The sequence below is a fragment of the Salmo salar genome, chromosome ssa09 (genome assembly GCF_905237065.1).
Source record: "Salmo salar chromosome ssa09, Ssal_v3.1, whole genome shotgun sequence".
NCBI lineage: Eukaryota > Metazoa > Chordata > Actinopteri > Salmoniformes > Salmonidae > Salmo > Salmo salar.
The window spans coordinates 53,083,843-53,106,054 of NC_059450.1; the positions used below are offsets into that span (position 1 = coordinate 53,083,843).

At 45.9% G+C, this 22,212-nt stretch overlaps 1 protein-coding gene across 5 annotated transcripts in view; it reads right to left on the reverse strand.

Annotated features, from left to right (window-relative positions):
- LOC106591480 (attractin) overlaps positions 1–22,212 on the reverse strand; it is a 627,298-nt gene that overhangs the window by 446,867 nt on the left and 158,219 nt on the right. The window lies entirely within an intron of this gene.

Genomic DNA, 22,212 nt, shown 5'->3' on the forward strand with positions numbered 1-22,212 from the left:
GATGTTAGAGAGGAGGAACAGGATGTTAGAGAGGAAGAACAGGACGTTAGAGAGGAGGAACAGGATGTTAGAGAGGAAGAACAGGATGTTAGAGAGGAGGAACAGGATGTTAGAGAGGAAGAACAGGATTTTAGAGGAGGAACAGGATGTTAAAGAGGAGAAACAGGATGTTAGAGGAAGAACAGGATGTTAGATGAAGAACAGGATGTTAGATGAAGAACAGGATGTTAGAGAGGAGGAACAGGATGTTAGAGAGGAAGAACAGGATTTTAGAGAGGAAGAACAGGACGTTAGAGAGGAGGAACAGGATGTTAGAGGAAGAGGAACAGGATGTTAGGGAGGAGGAACGGGATGTTAAAGAGGAGAAACAGGATGTTAGAGAGGAGGAACAGGATGTTAGAGAGGAAGAACAGGATGTTAGAGAGGAGGAACAGGACGTTAGAGAGGAAGAACAGGATGTTAGAGAGGAGGAACAGGATGTAGAGGAGGAAGAACAGGATGTTAGAGAGGAGGAACAGGATGTTAGAGAGGAAGAACAGGATGTTAGAGGAGGAGGAACAGGACGTTAGAGGAGGAAGAACAGGATGTTAGAGAGGAGGAAACAGGATGTAAGAGGAGGAGGAACAGGATGTTAGAGAGGAGGAACAGGACGTTAGAGAGGAGGAACAGGATGTTAGAGGAGGAAGAACAGGATGTTAGAGAGGAAGAACAGGACGTTAGAGAGGAGGAACAGGATGTTAGAGAGGAAGAACAGGATGTTAGAGAGGAGGAACAGGATGTTAGAGGAGGAAGAACAGGACTTTAGAGAGGAGGAACAGGATGTTAGAGGAGGTGGAACAGGATGTTAGAGAGGAAGAACAGGATGTTAGAGAGGAGGAACAGGATGTTAGAGAGGAAGAACAGGATGTTAGAGGAAGAACAGGATGTTAGAGGAAGAACGGGATGTTAGAGAGGAGGAACGGGATGTTAGAGAGGAGAAACAGGATTTTAGAGAGGAGGAACAGGATGTTAGAGAGGAAGAACAGGATGTTAGAGAGGAAGAACAGGATGTTAGAGGAAGAACGGGATGTTAGAGAGGAGGAACAGGATGTTAGAGAGGAAGAACAGGATGTTAGAGAGGAGGAACAGGATGTTAGAGAGGAGGAACAGGATGTTAGAGGAGGAGGAACAGGATGTTAGAGGAGGAGGAACGGGATGTTAAAGAGGAGAAACATGATGTTAGAGAGGAAGAACAGGATTTTAGAGGAGGAACAGGATGTTAAAGAGGAGAAACAGGATGTTAGAGAGGAAGAACAGGATGTTAGAGAGGAAGAACAGGATGTTAGAGGAAGAGGAACAGGATTTTAGAGAGGAGGAACAGGATGTTAGAGAGGAGGAACAGGATGTAGAGGAGGAAGAACAGGATGTTAGAGAGGAGGAACAGGATGTTAGAGAGGAAGAACAGGATGTTAGAGGAGGAGGAACAGGACGTTAGAGGAGGAAGAACAGGATGTTAGAGAGGAGGAACAGGATGTAAGAGGAGGTGGAACAGGATGTTAGAGAGGAGGAACAGGATGTTAGAGAGGAGGAACAGGATGTTAGAGGAGGAAGAACAGGATGTTAGAGAGGAAGAACAGGATGTTAGAGAGGAGGAACAGGATGTTAGAGAGGAAGAACAGGATGTTAGAGAGGAGGAACAGGATGTTAGAGGAGGAAGAACAGGATTTTAGAGAGGAGGAACAGGATGTTAGAGGAGGTGGAACAGGATGTTAGAGAGGAAGAACAGGATGTTAGAGAGGAGGAACAGGATGTTAGAGAGGAAGAACAGGATGTTAGAGGAAGAACAGGATGTTAGAGGAAGAACGGGATGTTAGAGAGGAGGAACGGGATGTTAAAGAGGAGAAACAGGATGTTAGAGAGGAGGAACAGGATGTTAGAGAGGAAGAACAGGATGTTAGAGAGGAAGAACAGGATGTTAGAGGAAGAACGGGATGTTAGAGAGGAGGAACAGTATGTTAGAGAGGAAGAACAGGATGTTAGAGAGGAGGAACAGGATGTTAGAGAGGAGGAACAGGATGTTAGAGGAGGAGGAACAGGATGTTAGAGGAGGAGGAACGGGATGTTAAAGAGGAGAAACATGATGTTAGAGAGGAAGAACAGGATTTTAGAGGAGGAACAGGATGTTAAAGAGGAGAAACAGGATGTTAGAGGAAGAACAGGATGTTAGATGAAGAACAGGATGTTAGAGGAAGAACGGGATGTTAGAGAGGAGGAACAGTATGTTAGAGAGGAAAAACAGGATGTTAGAGAGGAGGAACAGGATGTTAGAGAGGAGGAACAGGATGTTAGAGGAAGAGGAACAGGATGTTGGGGAGGAGGAACAGGACGTTAGAGAGGAGGAACAGGATGTTAGAGAGGAAGAACAGGACGTTAGAGAGGAGGAACAGGATGTTAGAGAGGAAGAACAGGATGTTAGAGAGGAAGAACAGGATGTTAGAGGAAGAGGAACAGGATTTTAGAGAGGAGGAACAGGATGTTAAAGAGGAGAAACAGGATGTTAGAGGAAGAACAGGATGTTAGATGAAGAACAGGATGTTAGAGGAAGAATGGGATGTTAGAGAGGAGGAACAGGATGTTAGAGAGGAGGAACAGGATGTTAGAGGAGGAAGAACAGGATGTTAGAGGAGGAGGAACAGGATGTTAGAGAGGAGGAACAGGATGTTAGAGAGGAGGAACAGGATGTTAGAGAGGAAGAACAGGACGTTAGAGAGGAGGAACAGGATGTTAGAGGAGGAGGAACAGGATGTTAGAGGAAGAGGAACAGGATGTAAGAGGAGGTGGAACAGGATGTTAGAGAGGAGAAACAGGATGTAAGAGGAGGAAGAACAGGATGTTAGAGAGGAGGAACAGGATGTAAGAGGAGGAAGAACAGGATGTTAGTGAGGTGGAACAGGATGTTAGAGAGGAAGAAAGGGATGTTAGAGAGGAGGAACAGTATGTTAGAGAGGAAGAACAGGATATTAGAGAGGAGGAACAGGATGTTAGAGAGGAGGAACAGGATGTTAGAGGAAGAACGGGATGTTAGAGGAAGAAAGGGATGTTAGAGAGGAGGAACAGTATGTTAGAGAGGAAGAACAGGATATTAGAGAGGAGGAACAGGATGTTAGAGAGGAGGAACAGGATGTTAGAGGAGGAGGAACAGGATGTTAGAGGAGGAGGAACGGGATGTTAAAGAGGAGAAACAGGATGTTAGAGAGGAGGAACAGGATGTTAAAGAGGAGGAACAGGATGTTAGAGGAGGAGGAACAGGACGTTAGAGAGGAGGAACAGGATGTTAGAGAGGAAGAACAGGATGTTAGAGAGGAGGAACAGGATGTAAGAGGAGGTGGAACAGGATGTTAGAGAGGAGGAACAGGATGTTAGAGAGGAGGAACAGGATGTTAGAGGAGGAAGAACAGGATGTTAGAGAGGAAGAACAGGACGTTAGAGAGGAGGAACAGGATGTTAGAGAGGAAGAACAGGATGTTAGAGAGGAGGAACAGGATGTTAGAGGAGGAAGAACAGGACTTTAGAGAGGAGGAACAGGATGTTAGAGGAGGTGGAACAGGATGTTAGAGAGGAAGAACAGGATGTTAGAGAGGAGGAACAGGATGTTAGAGAGGAAGAACAGGATGTTAGAGGAAGAACAGGATGTTAGAGGAAGAACGGGATGTTAGAGAGGAGGAACGGGATGTTAAAGAGGAGAAACAGGATTTTAGAGAGGAGGAACAGGATGTTAGAGAGGAAGAACAGGATGTTAGAGAGGAAGAACAGGATGTTAGAGGAAGAGGAACAGGATGTTAGAGGAGGAGGAACGGGATGTTAAAGAGGAGAAACAGGATGTTAGAGGAAGAACAGGATGTTAGATGAAGAACAGGATGTTAGAGGAAGAACGGGATGTTAGAGAGGAGGAACAGTATGTTAGAGAGGAAGAACAGGATGTTAGAGAGGAGGCACAGGATGTTAGAGAGGAGGAACAGGATGTTAGAGGAGGAGGAACAGGACGTTAAAGAGGAGAAACAGGATGTTAGAGAGGAAGAACAGGATTTTAGAGAGGAGGAACAGGATGTTAGAGAGGAGGAACAGGATGTTAGAGGAGGAGGAACAGGATGTTAGAGGAGGAGGAACGGGATGGTAAAGAGGAGAAACAGGATGTTAGAGAGGAAGAACAGGATGTTAGAGGAAGAGGAACAGGATGTTAGAGGAGGAGGAACGGGATGTTAAAGAGGAGAAACAGGATGTTAGAGAGGAAGAACAGGATGTTAGAGAGGAGGAACAGGATGTTAGAGAGGAAGAACAGGATGTTAGAGGAAGAGGAACAGGATGTTGGGGAGGAGGAACGGGATGTTAGAGAGGAAGAACAGGACGTTAGAGAGGAGGAACAGGATTTTAGAGAGGAAGAACAGGATGTTAGAGGAAGAGGAACAGGATGTAAGAGGAGGATGAACAGGATGTTAGAGAGGAGGAACAGGATGTTAAAGAGGAGAAACAGGATGTTAGAGGAGGAGGAACAGGACGTTAGAGAGGAGGAACAGGATGTTAGAGAGGAAGAACAGGATGTTAGAGAGGAGGAACAGGATGTTAGAGGAGGAAGAACAGGACTTTAGAGAGGAGGAACAGGATGTTAGAGGAGGTGGAACAGGATGTTAGAGAGGAAGAACAGGATGTTAGAGAGGAGGAACAGGATGTTAGAGAGGAAGAACAGGATGTTAGAGGAAGAACAGGATGTTAGAGGAAGAACGGGATGTTAGAGAGGAGGAACGGGATGTTAAAGAGGAGAAACAGGATGTTAGAGAGGAAGAACAGGATTTTAGAGAGGAGGAACAGGATGTTAGAGAGGAGGAACAGGATGTTAGAGGAGGAAGAACAGGATGTTAGAGGAGGAGGAACAGGATGTTAGAGAGGAAGAACAGGATGTTAGAGAGGAGGAACAGGATGTTAGAGGAAGAACAGGATGTTAGAGAGGAGGAACAGGATGTTAGAGAGGAGGAACAGGATGTTAGAGAGGAGGAACAGGATGTTAGAGAGGAGGAACAGGATGTTAGAGGAGGAGGAACAGGATGTTAGAGGAGGAGGAACGGGATGTTAAAGAGGAGAAACAGGATGTTAGAGAGGAGGAACAGGATGTTAAAGAGGAGGAACAGGATGTTAGAGGAGGAGGAACAGGACGTTAGAGAGGAGGAACAGGATGTTAGAGAGGAAGAACAGGATGTTAGAGAGGAGGAACAGGATGTTAGAGGAGGAAGAACAGGATGTTAGAGAGGAGGAACAGGATGTTAGAGAGGAGGAACAGGATGTTAGAGAGGAAGAACAGGATGTTAGAGAGGAGGAACAGGATGTTAGAGAGGAGGAACAGGATGTTAGAGGAGGAGGAACAGGATGTTAGAGAGGAGGAACAGGATGTTAGAGAGGAAGAACAGGATGTTAGAGAGGAGGAACAGGATGTTAGAGGAGGAAGAACAGGACTTTAGAGAGGAGGAACAGGATGTTAGAGAGGAGGAACAGGATGTTAGAGGAGGAGGAACAGGATGTTAGAGGAGGAGGAACAGGATGTTAAAGAGGAGAAACAGGATGTTAGAGAGGAAGAACAGGATGTTAGAGGAAGAGGAACAGGATGTTAGAGGAGGAGGAACGGGATGTTAAAGAGGAGAAACAGGATGTTAGAGAGGAAGAACAGGATTTTAGAGAGGAGGAACAGGATGTTAGAGAGGAGGAACAGGATGTTAGAGAGGAAGAACAGGATGTTAGAGGAAGAGGAACAGGATGTTGGGGAGGAGGAACGGGATGTTAGAGAGGAAGAACAGGATGTTAGAGAGGAGGAACAGGATGTTAGAGAGGAAGAACAGGATGTTAGAGGAAGAGGAACAGGATGTTAGAGGAGGATGAACAGGATGTTAGAGAGGAGGAACAGGATGTTAAAGAGGAGAAACAGGATGTTAGAGGAGGAGGAACAGGACGTTAGAGAGGAGGAACAGGATGTTAGAGAGGAAGAACAGGATGTTAGAGAGGAGGAACAGGATGTTAGAGGAGGAAGAACAGGACTTTAGAGAGGAGGAACAGGATGTTAGAGGAGGTGGAACAGGATGTTAGAGAGGAAGAACAGGATGTTAGAGAGGAGGAACAGGATGTTAGAGAGGAAGAACAGGATGTTAGAGGAAGAACAGGATGTTAGAGGAAGAATGGGATGTTAGAGAGGAGGAACGGGATGTTAAAGAGGAGAAACAGGATGTTAGAGAGGAAGAACAGGATTTTAGAGAGGAGGAACAGGATGTTAGAGAGGAGGAACAGGATGTTAGAGGAGGAGGAACAGGATGTTAGAGAGGAGGAACAGGATGTTAGAGAGGAGGAACAGGATGTTAGAGAGGAGGAACAGGATGTTAGAGGAAGAAAGGGATGTTAGAGAGGAGGAACAGGATGTTAGAGAGGAAGAACAGGATGTTAGAGAGGAGGAACAGGATGTTAGAGAGGAGGAACAGGATGTTAGAGGAGGAGGAACAGGATGTTAGAGGAGGAGGAACGGGATGTTAAAGAGGAGAAACAGGATGTTAGAGAGGAGGAACAGGATGTTAGAGAGGAGGAACAGGATGTTAGAGGAGGAGGAACAGGACGTTAGAGAGGAGGAACAGGATGTTAGAGAGGAAGAACAGGATGTTAGAGAGGAGGAACAGGATGTTAGAGGAGGAAGAACAGGATGTTAGAGAGGAGGAACAGGATGTTAGAGAGGAGGAACAGTATGTTAGAGAGGAAGAACAGGATGTTAGAGAGGAGGAACAGGATGTTAGAGAGGAGGAACAGGATGTTAGAGGAGGAGGAACAGGACGTTAGAGAGGAGGAACAGGATGTTAGAGAGGAAGAACAGGATGTTAGAGAGGAGGAACAGGATGTTAGAGGAGGAAGAACAGGACTTTAGAGAGGAGGAACAGGATGTTAGAGGAGGTGGAACAGGATGTTAGAGAGGAAGAACAGGATGTTAGAGAGGAGGAACAGGATGTTAGAGAGGAAGAACAGGATGTTAGAGAGGAGGAACAGGATGTTAGAGGAAGAGGAACAGGATGTTAGAGGAGGAGGAACAGGATGTTAAAGAGGAGAAACAGGATGTTAGAGGAAGAACAGGATGTTAGAGGAAGAACAGGATGTTAGAGGAAGAACGGGATGTTAGAGAGGAGGAACAGTATGTTAGAGAGGAAGAACAGGATGTTAGAGAGGAGGAACAGGATGTTAGAGAGGAGGAACAGGATGTTAGAGGAGGAGGAACAGGATGTTAGAGGAGGAGGAACAGGATGTTAAAGAGGAGAAACAGGATGTTAGAGAGGAAGAACAGGATGTTTAGAGGAGGAACAGGATGTTAGAGGAGGAAGAACAGGATGTTAGAGAGGAGGAAACAGGATGTTAGAGAGGAAGAACAGGATTTAGAGAGGAGGAAACAGGATGTTAGAGAGGAGGAACAGGATGTTAGAGGGGAGGAACAGGATGTTAGAGAGGAGGCACAGGATGTTAGAGAGGAGGAACAGGATGTTAGAGAGGAGGAACAGGATGTTAGAGGAAGAGGAACAGGATGTTGGGGAGGAGGAACGGGATGTTAAAGAGGAGAAACGGGATGTTAGAGAGGAGGAACAGGATGTTAGAGAGGAAGAACAGGACGTTAGAGAGGAGGAACAGGATGTTAGAGAGGAAGAACAGGATGTTAGAGAGGAAGAACAGGATGTTAGAGGAAGAGGAACAGGATTTTAGAGGAGGAACAGGATGTTAAAGAGGAGAAACAGGATGTTAGAGGAAGAACAGGATGTTAGATGAAGAACAGGATGTTAGAGGAAGAATGGGATGTTAGAGAGGAGGAACAGTATGTTAGAGAGGAAGAACAGGATGTTAGAGAGGAGGAACAGGATGTTAGAGAGGAGGAACAGGATGTTAGAGGAAGAGGAACAGGATGTTGGGGAGGAGGAACGGGATGTTAAAGAGGAGAAACGGGATGTTAGAGAGGAGGAACAGGATGTTAGAGAGGAAGAACAGGACGTTAGAGAGGAGGAACAGGATGTTAGAGAGGAAGAACAGGATGTTAGAGAGGAAGAACAGGATGTTAGAGGAAGAGGAACAGGATTTTAGAGAGGAGGAACAGGATGTTAGAGAGGAGGAAACAGGATGTTAGAGGAGGAAGAACAGGATGTTAGAGAGGAGGAACAGGATGTTAGAGAGGAAGAACAGGATGTTAGAGGAGGAGGAACAGGATGTTAGAGGAGGAAGAACAGGACTGTTAGAGAGGAGGAACAGGATGTTAGAGGAGGTGGAACAGGATGTTAGAGAGGAAGAACAGGATGTTAGAGAGGAGGAACAGGATGTTAGAGAGGAAGAACAGGATGTTAGAGAGGAGGAACAGGATGTTAGAGGAGGAAGAACAGGATGTTAGAGAGGAGGAACAGGATGTTAGAGAGGAAGAACAGGATTTTAGAGGAGGAACAGGATGTTAAAGAGGAGAAACAGGATGTTAGAGGAAGAACAGGATGTTAGATGAAGAACAGGATGTTAGAGGAAGAATGGGATGTTAGAGAGGAGGAACAGTATGTTAGAGAGGAAGAACAGGATGTTAGAGAGGAGGAACAGGATGTTAGAGAGGAGGAACAGGATGTTAGAGGAAGAGGAACAGGATGTTGGGGAGGAGGAACGGGATGTTAAAGAGGAGAAACGGGATGTTAGAGAGGAGGAACAGGATGTTAGAGAGGAAGAACAGGACGTTAGAGAGGAGGAACAGGATGTTAGAGAGGAAGAACAGGATGTTAGAGAGGAAGAACAGGATGTTAGAGGAAGAGGAACAGGATTTTAGAGAGGAGGAACAGGATGTTAGAGAGGAGGAACAGGATGTAGAGGAGGAAGAACAGGATGTTAGAGAGGAGGAACAGGATGTTAGAGAGGAAGAACAGGATGTTAGAGGAGGAGGAACAGGACGTTAGAGGAGGAAGAACAGGATGTTAGAGAGGAGGAACAGGATGTAAGAGGAGGTGGAACAGGATGTTAGAGAGGAGGAACAGGATGTTAGAGAGGAGGAACAGGATGTTAGAGGAGGAAGAACAGGATGTTAGAGAGGAAGAACAGGATGTTAGAGAGGAGGAACAGGATGTTAGAGAGGAAGAACAGGATGTTAGAGAGGAGGAACAGGATGTTAGAGGAGGAAGAACAGGACTTTAGAGAGGAGGAACAGGATGTTAGAGGAGGTGGAACAGGATGTTAGAGAGGAAGAACAGGATGTTAGAGAGGAGGAACAGGATGTTAGAGAGGAAGAACAGGATGTTAGAGGAAGAACAGGATGTTAGAGGAAGAACGGGATGTTAGAGAGGAGGAACGGGATGTTAAAGAGGAGAAACAGGATTTTAGAGAGGAGGAACAGGATGTTAGAGAGGAAGAACAGGATGTTAGAGAGGAAGAACAGGATGTTAGAGAGGAAGAACAGGATGTTAGAGAGGAAGAACAGGATGTTAGAGGAAGAGGAACAGGATTTTAGAGAGGAGGAACAGGATGTTAGAGAGGAGGAACAGGATGTAGAGGAGGAAGAACAGGATGTTAGAGAGGAGGAACAGGATGTTAGAGAGGAAGAACAGGATGTTAGAGGAGGAGGAACAGGACGTTAGAGGAGGAAGAACAGGATGTTAGAGAGGAGGAACAGGATGTAAGAGGAGGTGGAACAGGATGTTAGAGAGGAGGAACAGGATGTTAGAGAGGAGGAACAGGATGTTAGAGGAGGAAGAACAGGATGTTAGAGAGGAAGAACAGGACGTTAGAGAGGAGGAACAGGATGTTAGAGAGGAAGAACAGGATGTTAGAGAGGAGGAACAGGATGTTAGAGGAGGAAGAACAGGACTTTAGAGAGGAGGAACAGGATGTTAGAGGAGGTGGAACAGGATGTTAGAGAGGAAGAACAGGATGTTAGAGAGGAGGAACAGGATGTTAGAGAGGAAGAACAGGATGTTAGAGGAAGAACAGGATGTTAGAGGAAGAACGGGATGTTAGAGAGGAGGAACAGGGATGTTAAAGAGGAGAAACAGGATTTTAGAGAGGAGGAACAGGATGTTAGAGAGGAAGAACAGGATGTTAGAGAGGAAGAACAGGATGTTAGAGGAAGAGGAACAGGATGTTAGAGGAGGAGGAACGGGATGTTAAAGAGGAGAAACAGGATGTTAGAGGAAGAACAGGATGTTAGATGAAGAACAGGATGTTAGAGGAAGAACGGGATGTTAGAGAGGAGGAACAGTATGTTAGAGAGGAAGAACAGGATGTTAGAGAGGAGGCACAGGATGTTAGAGAGGAGGAACAGGATGTTAGAGGAGGAAGAACAGGATGTTAGAGAGGAGGAACAGGATGTTAGAGAGGAGGAACAGGATGTAAGAGGAGGTGGAACAGGATGTTAGAGAGGAGGAACAGGATGTTAAAGAGGAGGAACAGGATGTTAGAGGAGGAGGAACAGGACGTTAAAGAGGAGAAACAGGATGTTAGAGAGGAAGAACAGGATTTTAGAGAGGAGGAACAGGATGTTAGAGAGGAGGAACAGGATGTTAGAGGAGGAGGAACAGGATGTTAGAGGAGGAGGAACGGGATGTTAAAGAGGAGAAACAGGATGTTAGAGAGGAAGAACAGGATGTTAGAGGAAGAGGAACAGGATGTTAGAGGAGGAGGAACGGGATGTTAAAGAGGAGAAACAGGATGTTAGAGAGGAAGAACAGGATTTTAGAGAGGAGGAACAGGATGTTAGAGAGGAGGAACAGGATGTTAGAGAGGAAGAACAGGATGTTAGAGGAAGAGGAACAGGATGTTGGGGAGGAGGAACGGGATGTTAGAGAGGAAGAACAGGACGTTAGAGAGGAGGAACAGGATTTTAGAGAGGAAGAACAGGATGTTAGAGGAAGAGGAACAGGATGTTAGAGGAGGATGAACAGGATGTTAGAGAGGAGGAACAGGATGTTAAAGAGGAGGAACAGGATGTTAGAGGAGGAGGAACAGGACGTTAGAGAGGAGGAACAGGATGTTAGAGAGGAAGAACAGGATGTTAGAGAGGAGGAACAGGATGTTAGAGGAGGAAGAACAGGACTTTAGAGAGGAGGAACAGGATGTTAGAGGAGGTGGAACAGGATGTTAGAGAGGAAGAACAGGATGTTAGAGAGGAGGAACAGGATGTTAGAGAGGAAGAACAGGATGTTAGAGGAAGAACAGGATGTTAGAGGAAGAACGGGATGTTAGAGAGGAGGAACGGGATGTTAAAGAGGAGAAACAGGATGTTAGAGAGGAAGAACAGGATTTTTGAGAGGAGGAACAGGATGTTAGAGAGGAGGAACAGGATGTTAGAGGAGGAAGAACAGGATGTTAGAGGAGGAGGAACAGGATGTAAGAGGAGGATGAACAGGATGTTAGAGAGGAGGAACAGGATGTTAGAGGAAGAAAGGGATGTTAGAGAGGAGGAACAGTATGTTAGAGAGGAAGAACAGGATATTAGAGAGGAGGAACAGGATGTTAGAGAGGAGGAACAGGATGTTAGAGGAGGAGGAACAGGATGTTAGAGGAGGAGGAACGGGATGTTAAAGAGGAGAAACAGGATGTTAGAGAGGAGGAACAGGATGTTAAAGAGGAGGAACAGGATGTTAGAGGAGGAGGAACAGGACGTTAGAGAGGAGGAACAGGATGTTAGAGAGGAAGAACAGGATGTTAGAGGAGGAGGAACAGGATGTTAGAGGAGGAAGAACAGGATGTTAGAGAGGAGGAACAGGATGTTAGAGAGGAGGAACAGTATGTTAGAGAGGAAGAACAGGATGTTAGAGAGGAGGAACAGGATGTTAGAGAGGAGGAACAGGATGTTAGAGGAGGAGGAACAGGACGTTAGAGAGGAGGAACAGGATGTTAGAGAGGAAGAACAGGATGTTAGAGAGGAGGAACAGGATGTTAGAGGAGGAAGAACAGGACTTTAGAGAGGAGGAACAGGATGTTAGAGGAGGTGGAACAGGATGTTAGAGAGGAAGAACAGGATGTTAGAGAGGAGGAACAGGATGTTAGAGAGGAAGAACAGGATGTTAGAGGAAGAACAGGATGTTAGAGGAAGAGGAACAGGATGTTAGAGGAGGAGGAACGGGATGTTAAAGAGGAGAAACAGGATGTTAGAGGAAGAACTGGATGTTAGATGAAGAACAGGATGTTAGAGGAAGAACGGGATGTTAGAGAGGAGGAACAGTATGTTAGAGAGGAGGAACAGGATGTTAGAGAGGAGGAACAGGATGTTAGAGAGGAGGAACAGGATGTTAGAGGAGGAGGAACAGGATGTTAGAGGAGGAGGAACGGGATGTTAAAGAGGAGAAACAGGATGTTAGAGAGGAAGAACAGGATTTTAGAGGAGGAACAGGATGTTAAAGGAGGAAGAACAGGATGTTAGAGAGGAGGAACAGGATGTTAGAGAGGAAGAACAGGATTTTAGAGAGGAGGAAAAAGATGTTAGAGAGGAGGAACAGGATGTTAGAGGGGAGGAACAGGATGTTAGAGAGGAGGCACAGGATGTTAGAGAGGAGGAACAGGATGTTAGAGGAGGAGGAACAGGATGTTAGAGAGGAGGAACAGGATGTTAGAGGAGGTGGAACAGGATGTTAGAGAGGAGGAACAGGATGTTAAAGAGGAGGAACAGGATGTTAGAGGAGGAGGAACAGGACGTTAAAGAGGAGAAACAGGATGTTAAAGAGGAGGAACAGGATGTTAGAGGAGGAGGAACAGGACGTTAAAGAGGAGAAACAGGATGTTAGAGAGGAAGAACAGGATTTTAGAGAGGAGGAACAGGATGTTAGAGAGGAGGAACAGGATGTTAGAGGAGGAGGAACAGGATGTTAGAGGAGGAGGAACGGGATGGTAAAGAGGAGAAACAGGATGTTAGAGAGGAAGAACAGGATGTTAGAGGAAGAGGAACAGGATGTTAGAGGAGGAGGAACGGGATGTTAAAGAGGAGAAACAGGATGTTAGAGAGGAAGAACAGGATTTTAGAGAGGAGGAACAGGATGTTAGAGAGGAGGAACAGGATGTTGGAGAGGAAGAACAGGATGTTAGAGGAAGAGGAACAGGATGTTGGGGAGGAGGAACGGGATGTTAGAGAGGAAGAACAGGACGTTAGAGAGGAGGAACAGGATTTTAGAGAGGAAGAACAGGATGTTAGAGAGGAGGAACAGGATGTTAGAGGAGGAAGAACAGGACTTTAGAGAGGAGGAACAGGATGTTAGAGGAGGTGGAACAGGATGTTAGAGAGGAAGAACAGGATGTTAGAGAGGAGGAACAGGATGTTAGAGAGGAAGAACAGGATGTTAGAGGAAGAACAGGATGTTAGAGGAAGAACGGGATGTTAAAGAGGAGAAACAGGATGTTAGAGAGGAAGAACAGGATTTTAGAGAGGAGGAACAGGATGTTAGAGGAGGTGGAACAGGATGTTAGAGAGGAAGAACAGGATGTTAGAGAGGAGGAACAGGATGTTAGAGAGGAAGAACAGGATGTTAGAGGAAGAGGACAGGATGTTAGAGGAAGAACGGGATGTTAAAGAGGAGAAACAGGATGTTAGAGAGGAGGAACAGGATGTTAGAGAGGAGGAACAGGATGTTAGAGGAGGAAGAACAGGATGTTAGAGGAGGAGGAACAGGATGTAAGAGGAGGATGAACAGGATGTTAGAGAGGAGGAACAGGATGTTAGAGGAAGAAAGGGATGTTAGAGAGGAGGAACAGTATGTTAGAGAGGAAGAACAGGATATTAGAGAGGAGGAACAGGATGTTAGAGAGGAGGAACAGGATGTTAGAGGAGGAGGAACAGGATGTTAGAGGAGGAGGAACGGGATGTTAAAGAGGAGAAACAGGATGTTAGAGAGGAAGAACAGGATTTTAGAGAGGAGGAACAGGATGTTAAAGAGGAGGAACAGGATGTTAGAGGAGGAGGAACAGGACGTTAGAGAGGAGGAACAGGATGTTAGAGAGGAAGAACAGGATGTTAGAGAGGAGGAACAGGATGTTAGAGGAGGAAGAACAGGATGTTAGAGAGGAGGAACAGGATGTTAGAGAGGAGGAACAGTATGTTAGAGAGGAAGAACAGGATGTTAGAGAGGAGGAACAGGATGTTAGAGAGGAGGAACAGGATGTTAAAGAGGAGAAACAGGATGTTAGAGGAGGAGGAACAGGACGTTAGAGAGGAGGAACAGGATGTTAGAGAGGAAGAACAGGATGTTAGAGAGGAGGAACAGGATGTTAGAGGAGGAAGAACAGGACTTTAGAGAGGAGGAACAGGATGTTAGAGGAGGTGGAACAGGATGTTAGAGAGGAAGAACAGGATGTTAGAGAGGAGGAACAGGATGTTAGAGAGGAAGAACAGGATGTTAGAGGAAGAACAGGATGTTAGAGGAAGAGGAACAGGATGTTAGAGGAGGAGGAACGGGATGTTAAAGAGGAGAAACAGGATGTTAGAGGAAGAACTGGATGTTAGATGAAGAACAGGATGTTAGAGGAAGAACGGGATGTTAGAGAGGAGGAACAGTATGTTAGAGAGGAAGAACAGGATGTTAGAGAGGAGGAACAGGATGTTAGAGAGGAAGAACAGGATGTTAGAGGAAGAGGAACAGGATGTTAAAGAGGAGAAACAGGATGTTAGAGGAAGAACAGGATGTTAGATGAAGAACAGGATGTTAGAGAGGAAGAACGGGATGTTAGAGAGGAGGAACAGGATGTTAAAGAGGAGAGAACAGGATGTTAGAGAGGAAGAACAGGATGTTAGAGAGGAGGAACAGGATGTTAGAGGAGGAGGAACAGGATGTTAGAGGAGGAGGAACGGGATGGTAAAGAGGAGAAACAGGATGTTAGAGAGGAGGAACAGTATGTTAAAGAGGAAGAACAGGATGTTAGAGAGGAGGAACAGGATGTTAAAGAGGAGAAACAGGATGTTAGAGGAGGAGGAACAGGACGTTAGAGAGGAGGAACAGGATGTTAGAGAGGAAGAACAGGATGTTAGAGAGGAGGAACAGGATGTTAGAGAGGAAGAACAGGACGTTAGAGAGGAGGAACAGGATGTTAGAGAGGAAGAACAGGATGTTAGAGAGGAGGAACAGGATGTTAGAGAGGAAGAACAGGATTTTAGAGGAGGAACAGGATGTTAAAGAGGAGAAACAGGATGTTAGAGGAAGAACAGGATGTTAGATGAAGAACAGGATGTTAGAGGAAGAATGGGATGTTAGAGAGGAGGAACAGTATGTTAGAGAGGAAGAACAGGATGTTAGAGAGGAGGAACAGGATGTTAGAGAGGAGGAACAGGATGTTAGAGGAAGAGGAACAGGATGTTGGGGAGGAGGAACGGGATGTTAAAGAGGAGGAACAGGATGTTAGAGAGGAGGAACAGGATGTTAGAGAGGAAGAACAGGACGTTAGAGAGGAGGAACAGGATGTTAGAGAGGAAGAACAGGATGTTAGAGAGGAGGAACAGGATGTTAGAGGAGGAAGAACAGGACTTTAGAGAGGAGGAACAGGATGTTAGAGGAGGTGGAACAGGATGTTAGAGAGGAAGAACAGGATGTTAGAGAGGAGGAACAGGATGTTAGAGAGGAAGAACAGGATGTTAGAGGAAGAACAGGATGTTAGAGGAAGAGGAACAGGATGTTAGAGGAGGAGGAACGGGATGTTAAAGAGGAGAAACAGGATGTTAGAGAGGAAGAACAGGATTTTAGAGGAGGAACAGGATGTTAAAGGAGGAAGAACAGGATGTTAGAGGAAGAACAGGATGTTAGAGGAAGAACGGGATGTTAAAGAGGAGAAACAGGATGTTAGAGAGGAAGAACAGGATTTTAGAGAGGAGGAACAGGATGTTAGAGAGGAGGAACAGGATGTTAGAGGAGGAAGAACAGGATGTTAGAGGAGGAGGAACAGGATGTAAGAGGAGGATGAACAGGATGTTAGAGAGGAGGAACAGGATGTTAGAGGAAGAAAGGGATGTTAGAGAGGAGGAACAGTATGTTAGAGAGGAAGAACAGGATATTAGAGAGGAGGAACAGGATGTTAGAGAGGAGGAACAGGATGTTAGAGGAGGAGGAACAGGATGTTAGAGGAGGAGGAACGGGATGTTAAAGAGGAGAAACAGGATGTTAGAGAGGAAGAACAGGATTTTAGAGAGGAGGAACAGGATGTTAAAGAGGAGGAACAGGATGTTAGAGAGGAGGAACAGTATGTTAGAGAGGAAGAACAGGATGTTAGAGAGGAGGAACAGGATGTTAGAGAGGAGGAACAGGATGTTAAAGAGGAGAAACAGGATGTTAGAGGAGGAGGAACAGGACGTTAGAGAGGAGGAACAGGATGTTAGAGGAGGAGGAACAGGATGTAAGAGGAGGATGAACAGGATGTTAGAGAGGAGGAACAGGATGTTAGAGAGGAAGAACAGGATGTTAGAGAGGAGGAACAGGATGTTAGAGGAGGAAGAACAGGACTTTAGAGAGGAGGAACAGGATGTTAGAGGAGGTGGAACAGGATGTTAGAGAGGAAGAACAGGATGTTAGAGAGGAGGAACAGGATGTTAGAGAGGAAGAACAGGATGTTAGAGAGGAAGAACAGGATGTTAGAGGAGGAGGAACAGGATGTTAGAGGAGGAGAACAGGATGTTAAAGAGGAGAAACAGGATGTTAGAGGAAGAACTGGATGTTAGATGAAGAACAGGATGTTAGAGGAAGAACGGGATGTTAGAGAGGAGGAACAGTATGTTAGAGAGGAAGAACAGGATGTTAGAGAGGAGGAACAGGATGTTAGAGAGGAGGAACAGGATGTTAGAGGAGGAGGAACAGGATGTTAGAGGAGGAGGAACGGGATGTTAAAGAGGAGAAACAGGATGTTAGAGAGGAAGAACAGGATTTTAGAGGAGGAACAGGATGTTAAAGGAGGAAGAACAGGATGTTAGAGAGGAGGAACAGGATGTTAGAGAGGAAGAACAGGATTTTAGAGAGGAGGAAAAAGATGTTAGAGAGGAGGAACAGGATGTTAGAGAGGAGGAACAGGATGTTAGAGAGGAAGAACAGGATGTTAGAGGAAGAGGAACAGGATGTTAAAGAGGAGAAACAGGATGTTAGAGGAAGAACAGGATGTTAGATGAAGAACAGGATGTTAGAGGAAGAACGGGATGTTAGAGAGGAGGAACGGGATGTTAAAGAGGAGAAACAGGATGTTAGAGAGGAAGAACAGGATGTTAGAGAGGAGGAACAGGATGTTAGAGGAGGAGGAACAGGATGTTAGAGGAGGAGGAACGGGATGGTAAAGAGGAGAAACAGGATGTTAGAGAGGAGGAACAGTATGTTAAAGAGGAAGAACAGGATGTTAGAGAGGAGGAACAGGATGTTAAAGAGGAGAAACAGGATGTTAGAGGAGGAGGAACAGGACGTTAGAGAGGAGGAACAGGATGTTAGAGAGGAAGAACAGGACGTTAGAGAGGAGGAACAGGATGTTAGAGAGGAAGAACAGGATGTTAGAGAGGAGGAACAGGATGTTAGAGAGGAAGAACAGGATTTTAGAGGAGGAACAGGATGTTAAAGAGGAGAAACAGGATGTTAGAGGAAGAACAGGATGTTAGATGAAGAACAGGATGTTAGAGGAAGAATGGGATGTTAGAGAGGAGGAACAGTATGTTAGAGAGGAAGAACAGGATGTTAGAGAGGAGGAACAGGATGTTAGAGAGGAGGAACAGGATGTTAGAGGAAGAGGAACAGGATGTTGGGGAGGAGGAACGGGATGTTAAAGAGGAGAAACGGGATGTTAGAGAGGAGGAACAGGATGTTAGAGAGGAAGAACAGGACGTTAGAGAGGAGGAACAGGATGTTAGAGAGGAAGAACAGGATGTTAGAGAGGAGGAACAGGATGTTAGAGGAGGAAGAACAGGACTTTAGAGAGGAGGAACAGGATGTTAGAGGAGGTGGAACAGGATGTTAGAGAGGAAGAACAGGATGTTAGAGAGGAGGAACAGGATGTTAGAGAGGAGGAACAGGATGTTAGAGAGGAAGAACAGGATGTTAGAGGAAGAGGAACAGGATGTTAAAGAGGAGAAACAGGATGTTAGAGAGGAAGAACAGGATGTTAGATAGGAGGAACAGGATGTTAGAGGAAGAACGGATGTTAGAGAGGAGGAACGGGATGTTAAAGAGGAGAAACAGGATGTTAGAGAGGAAGAACAGGATGTTAGAGAGGAGGAACAGGATGTTAGAGGAGGAGGAACAGGATGTTAGAGGAGGAGGAACGGGATGGTAAAGAGGAGAAACAGGATGTTAGAGAGGAGGAACAGTATGTTAGAGAGGAAGAACAGGATGTTAGAGAGGAGGAACAGGATGTTAAAGAGGAGAAACAGGATGTTAGAGGAGGAGGAACAGGACGTTAGAGAGGAGGAACAGGATGTTAGAGAGGAAGAACAGGATGTTAGAGGAGGTGGAACAGGATGTTAGAGAGGAAGAACAGGATGTTAGAGAGGAGGAACAGGATGTTAGAGAGGAAGAACAGGATGTTAGAGGAAGAACAGGATGTTAGAGGAAGAACGGGATGTTAGAGAGGAGGAACGGGATGTTAGAGAGGAAGAACAGGATGTTAGAGGAGGAGGAACAGGACGTTAGAGGAGGAAGAACAGGATGTTAGAGGAGGAGGAACAGGATGTTAGAGGAGGAGGAACGGGATGGTAAAGAGGAGAAACAGGATGTTAGAGAGGAGGAACAGTATGTTAGAGAGGAAGAACAGGATGTTAGAGGAGGAGGAACAGGATGTTAGAGAGGAGGAACAGGATGTTAGAGGAGGAGGAACAGGACGTTAGAGAGGAGGAACAGGATGTTAGAGAGGAAGAACAGGATGTTAGAGGAGGTGGAACAGGATGTTAGAGAGGAAGAACAGGATGTTAGAGAGGAGGAACAGGATGTTAGAGAGGAAGAACAGGATGTTAGAGAGGAAGAACAGGATGTTAGAGGAGGAGGAACAGGATGTTAGAGAGGAGGAACAGGATGTTAGAGGAGGAGGAACAGGACGTTAGAGGAGGAAGAACAGGATGTTAGAGAGGAGGAACAGGATGTTAGAGAGGAGGAACAGGATGTTAGAGAGGAGGAACAGGATGTTAGAGAGGAGGAACAGGATGTTAGAGAGGAGGAACAGGATGTTAGAGAGGAAGAACAGGATGTTAGAGAGGAGGAACAGGACGTTAGAGAGGAGGAACAGGATGTTAGAGAGGAGGAACAGGATGTTAGAGAGGAGGAACAGGATGTTAGAGAGGAAGAACAGGACTTTAGAGAGGAGGAACAGGATGTTAGAGGAGGTGGAACAGGATGTTAGAGAGGAAGAACAGGATGTTAGAGGAGGAGGAACGGGATGTTAAAGAGGAGAAACATGATGTTAGAGAGGAAGAACAGGATTTTAGAGGAGGAACAGGATGTTAAAGAGGAGAAACAGGATGTTAGAGGAAGAACAGGATGTTAGAGAGGAGGAACAGTATGTTAGAGAGGAAAAACAGGATGTTAGAGAGGAGGAACAGGATGTTAGAGAGGAGGAACAGGATGTTAGAGGAAGAGGAACAGGATGTTGGGGAGGAGGAACGGGATGTTAAAGAGGAGAAACGGGATGTTAGAGAGGAGGAACAGGATGTTAGAGAGGAAGAACAGGACGTTAGAGAGGAGGAACAGGATGTTAGAGAGGAAGAACAGGATGTTAGAGAGGAAGAACAGGATGTTAGAGGAAGAGGAACAGGATGTTAGAGAGGAGGAACAGGATGTTAGAGAGGAGGAACAGGATGTAGAGGAGGAAGAACAGGACGTTAGAGAGGAGGAACAGGATGTTAGAGAGGAGGAACAGGATGTTAGAGAGGAAGAACAGGATGTTAGAGGAGGAAGAACAGGACGTTAGAGAGGAGGAACAGGTTAGAGAGGAAGAACAGGATGTTAGAGGAAGAGGAACAGGATGTAAGAGGAGGTGGAACAGGATGTTAGAGAGGAGGAACAGGATGTTAGAGAGGAGGAACAGGATGTTAGAGAGGAAGAACAGGATGTTAGAGGAGGAGGAACAGGATGTTAGAGGAGGAGGAACAGGACGTTAGAGGAGGATGAACAGGATGTTAGAGAGGAGGAACAGGATGTTAGAGGAGGAGGAACAGGATGTTAGAGAGGAGGAACAGGATGTTAGAGGAGGAGGACCAGGATGTAAGAGGAGGAAGAACAGGATGTTAGAGAGGAGGAACAGGATGTTAGAGAGGAGGAACAGGATGTTAGAGGAGGAAGAACAGGATGTTAGAGAGGAGGAACAGGATGTTAGAGGAGGAAGAACAGGATGTTAGAGAGGAAGAACAGGACGTTAGAGAGGAGGAACAGGATGTTAGAGAGGAAGAACAGGATGTTAGAGAGGAGGAACAGGATGTTAGAGGAGGAAGAACAGGACTTTAGAGAGGAGGAACAGGATGTTAGAGGAGGTGGAACAGGATGTTAGAGAGGAAGAACAGGATGTTAGAGAGGAGGAACAGGATGTTAGAGAGGAAGAACAGGATGTTAGAGGAAGAACAGGATGTTAGAGGAAGAACGGGATGTTAGAGAGGAGGAACGGGATGTTAAAGAGGAGAAACAGGATGTTAGAGAGGAAGAACAGGATTTTAGAGAGGAGGAACAGGATGTTAGAGAGGAAGAACAGGATGTTAGAGAGGAAGAACAGGATGTTAGAGGAAGAACGGGATGTTAGAGGAAGAACGGGATGTTAGAGAGGAGGAACAGTATGTTAGAGAGGAAAAACAGGATGTTAGAGAGGAGGAACAGGATGTTAGAGAGGAGGAACAGGATGTTAGAGGAAGAGGAACAGGATGTTGGGGAGGAGGAACGGGATGTTAAAGAGGAGAAACGGGATGTTAGAGAGGAGGAACAGGATGTTAGAGAGGAAGAACAGGACGTTAGAGAGGAGGAACAGGATGTTAGAGAGGAAGAACAGGATGTTAGAGAGGAAGAACAGGATGTTAGAGGAAGAGGAACAGGATGTTAGAGAGGAGGAACAGGATGTTAGAGAGGAGGAACAGGATGTTAGAGAGGAAGAACAGGACGTTAGAGAGGAGGAACAGGATGTTAGAGGAGGAGGAACAGGATGTTAGAGAGGAGGAACAGGATGTTAGAGAGGAAGAACAGGACGTTAGAGAGGAGGAACAGGATTTTAGAGAGGAAGAACAGGATGTTAGAGGAAGAGGAACAGGATGTAAGAGGAGGTGGAACAGGATGTTAGAGAGGAAGAACAGGATGTTAGAAAGGAGGAACAGGATGTTAGAGAGGAAGAACAGGATGTTAGAGGAAGAGGAACAGGATGTTAGAGGAGGAGGAACAGGATGTTAGAGGAGGATGAACAGGATGTTAGAGAGGAGGAACAGGATGTTAGAGGAGGAGGAACAGGATGTTAGAGAGGAGGAACAGGATGTTAGAGGAGGAGGACCAGGATGTAAGAGGAGGATGAACAGGATGTTAGAGAGGAGGAACAGGATGTTAGAGAGGAGGAACAGGATGTTAGAGGAGGAAGAACAGGATGTTAGAGAGGAGGAACAGGATGTTAGAGGAGGAGGAACAGGACGTTAGAGGAGGAAGAACAGGATGTCAGAGGAGGAAGAACAGGATGTTAGAGAGGAAGAACAGGATGTTAGAGAGGAGGAACAGGATGTTAGAGGAGGAAGAACAGGATGTTAGAGGAGGATGAACAGGATGTTAGAGAGGAGGAACAGGATGTTAGAGAGGAGGAACAGGATGTTAGAGAGGAAGAACAGGATGTTAGAGAGGAGGAACAGGATGTTAGAGAGGAGGAACAGGATGTTAGAGAGGAGGAACAGGATGTTAGAGGAGGAAGAACAGGATGTTAGAGGAGGAGGAACAGGATGTTAGAGAGGAGGAACAGGATGTTAGAGAGGAGGCGGAACAGGATGTTAGAGAGGAAGAACAGGATGTTAGAGAGGAAGAACAGGATGTTAGAGAGGAGGAACAGGACGTTAGAGAGGAGGAACAGGATGTTAGAGGAGGAGGAACAGGATGTTAGAGAGGAGGAACAGGATGTTAGAGAGGAGGAACAGGATGGTAGAGAGGAAGAACAGGATGTTAGAGAGGAACAACAGGATGTTAGAGAGGAGGAACAGGATGTTAGAGAGGAGGAACAGGATGTTAGAGAGGAGGAACTGGATGTTAGAGGAGGAGGAACAGGATG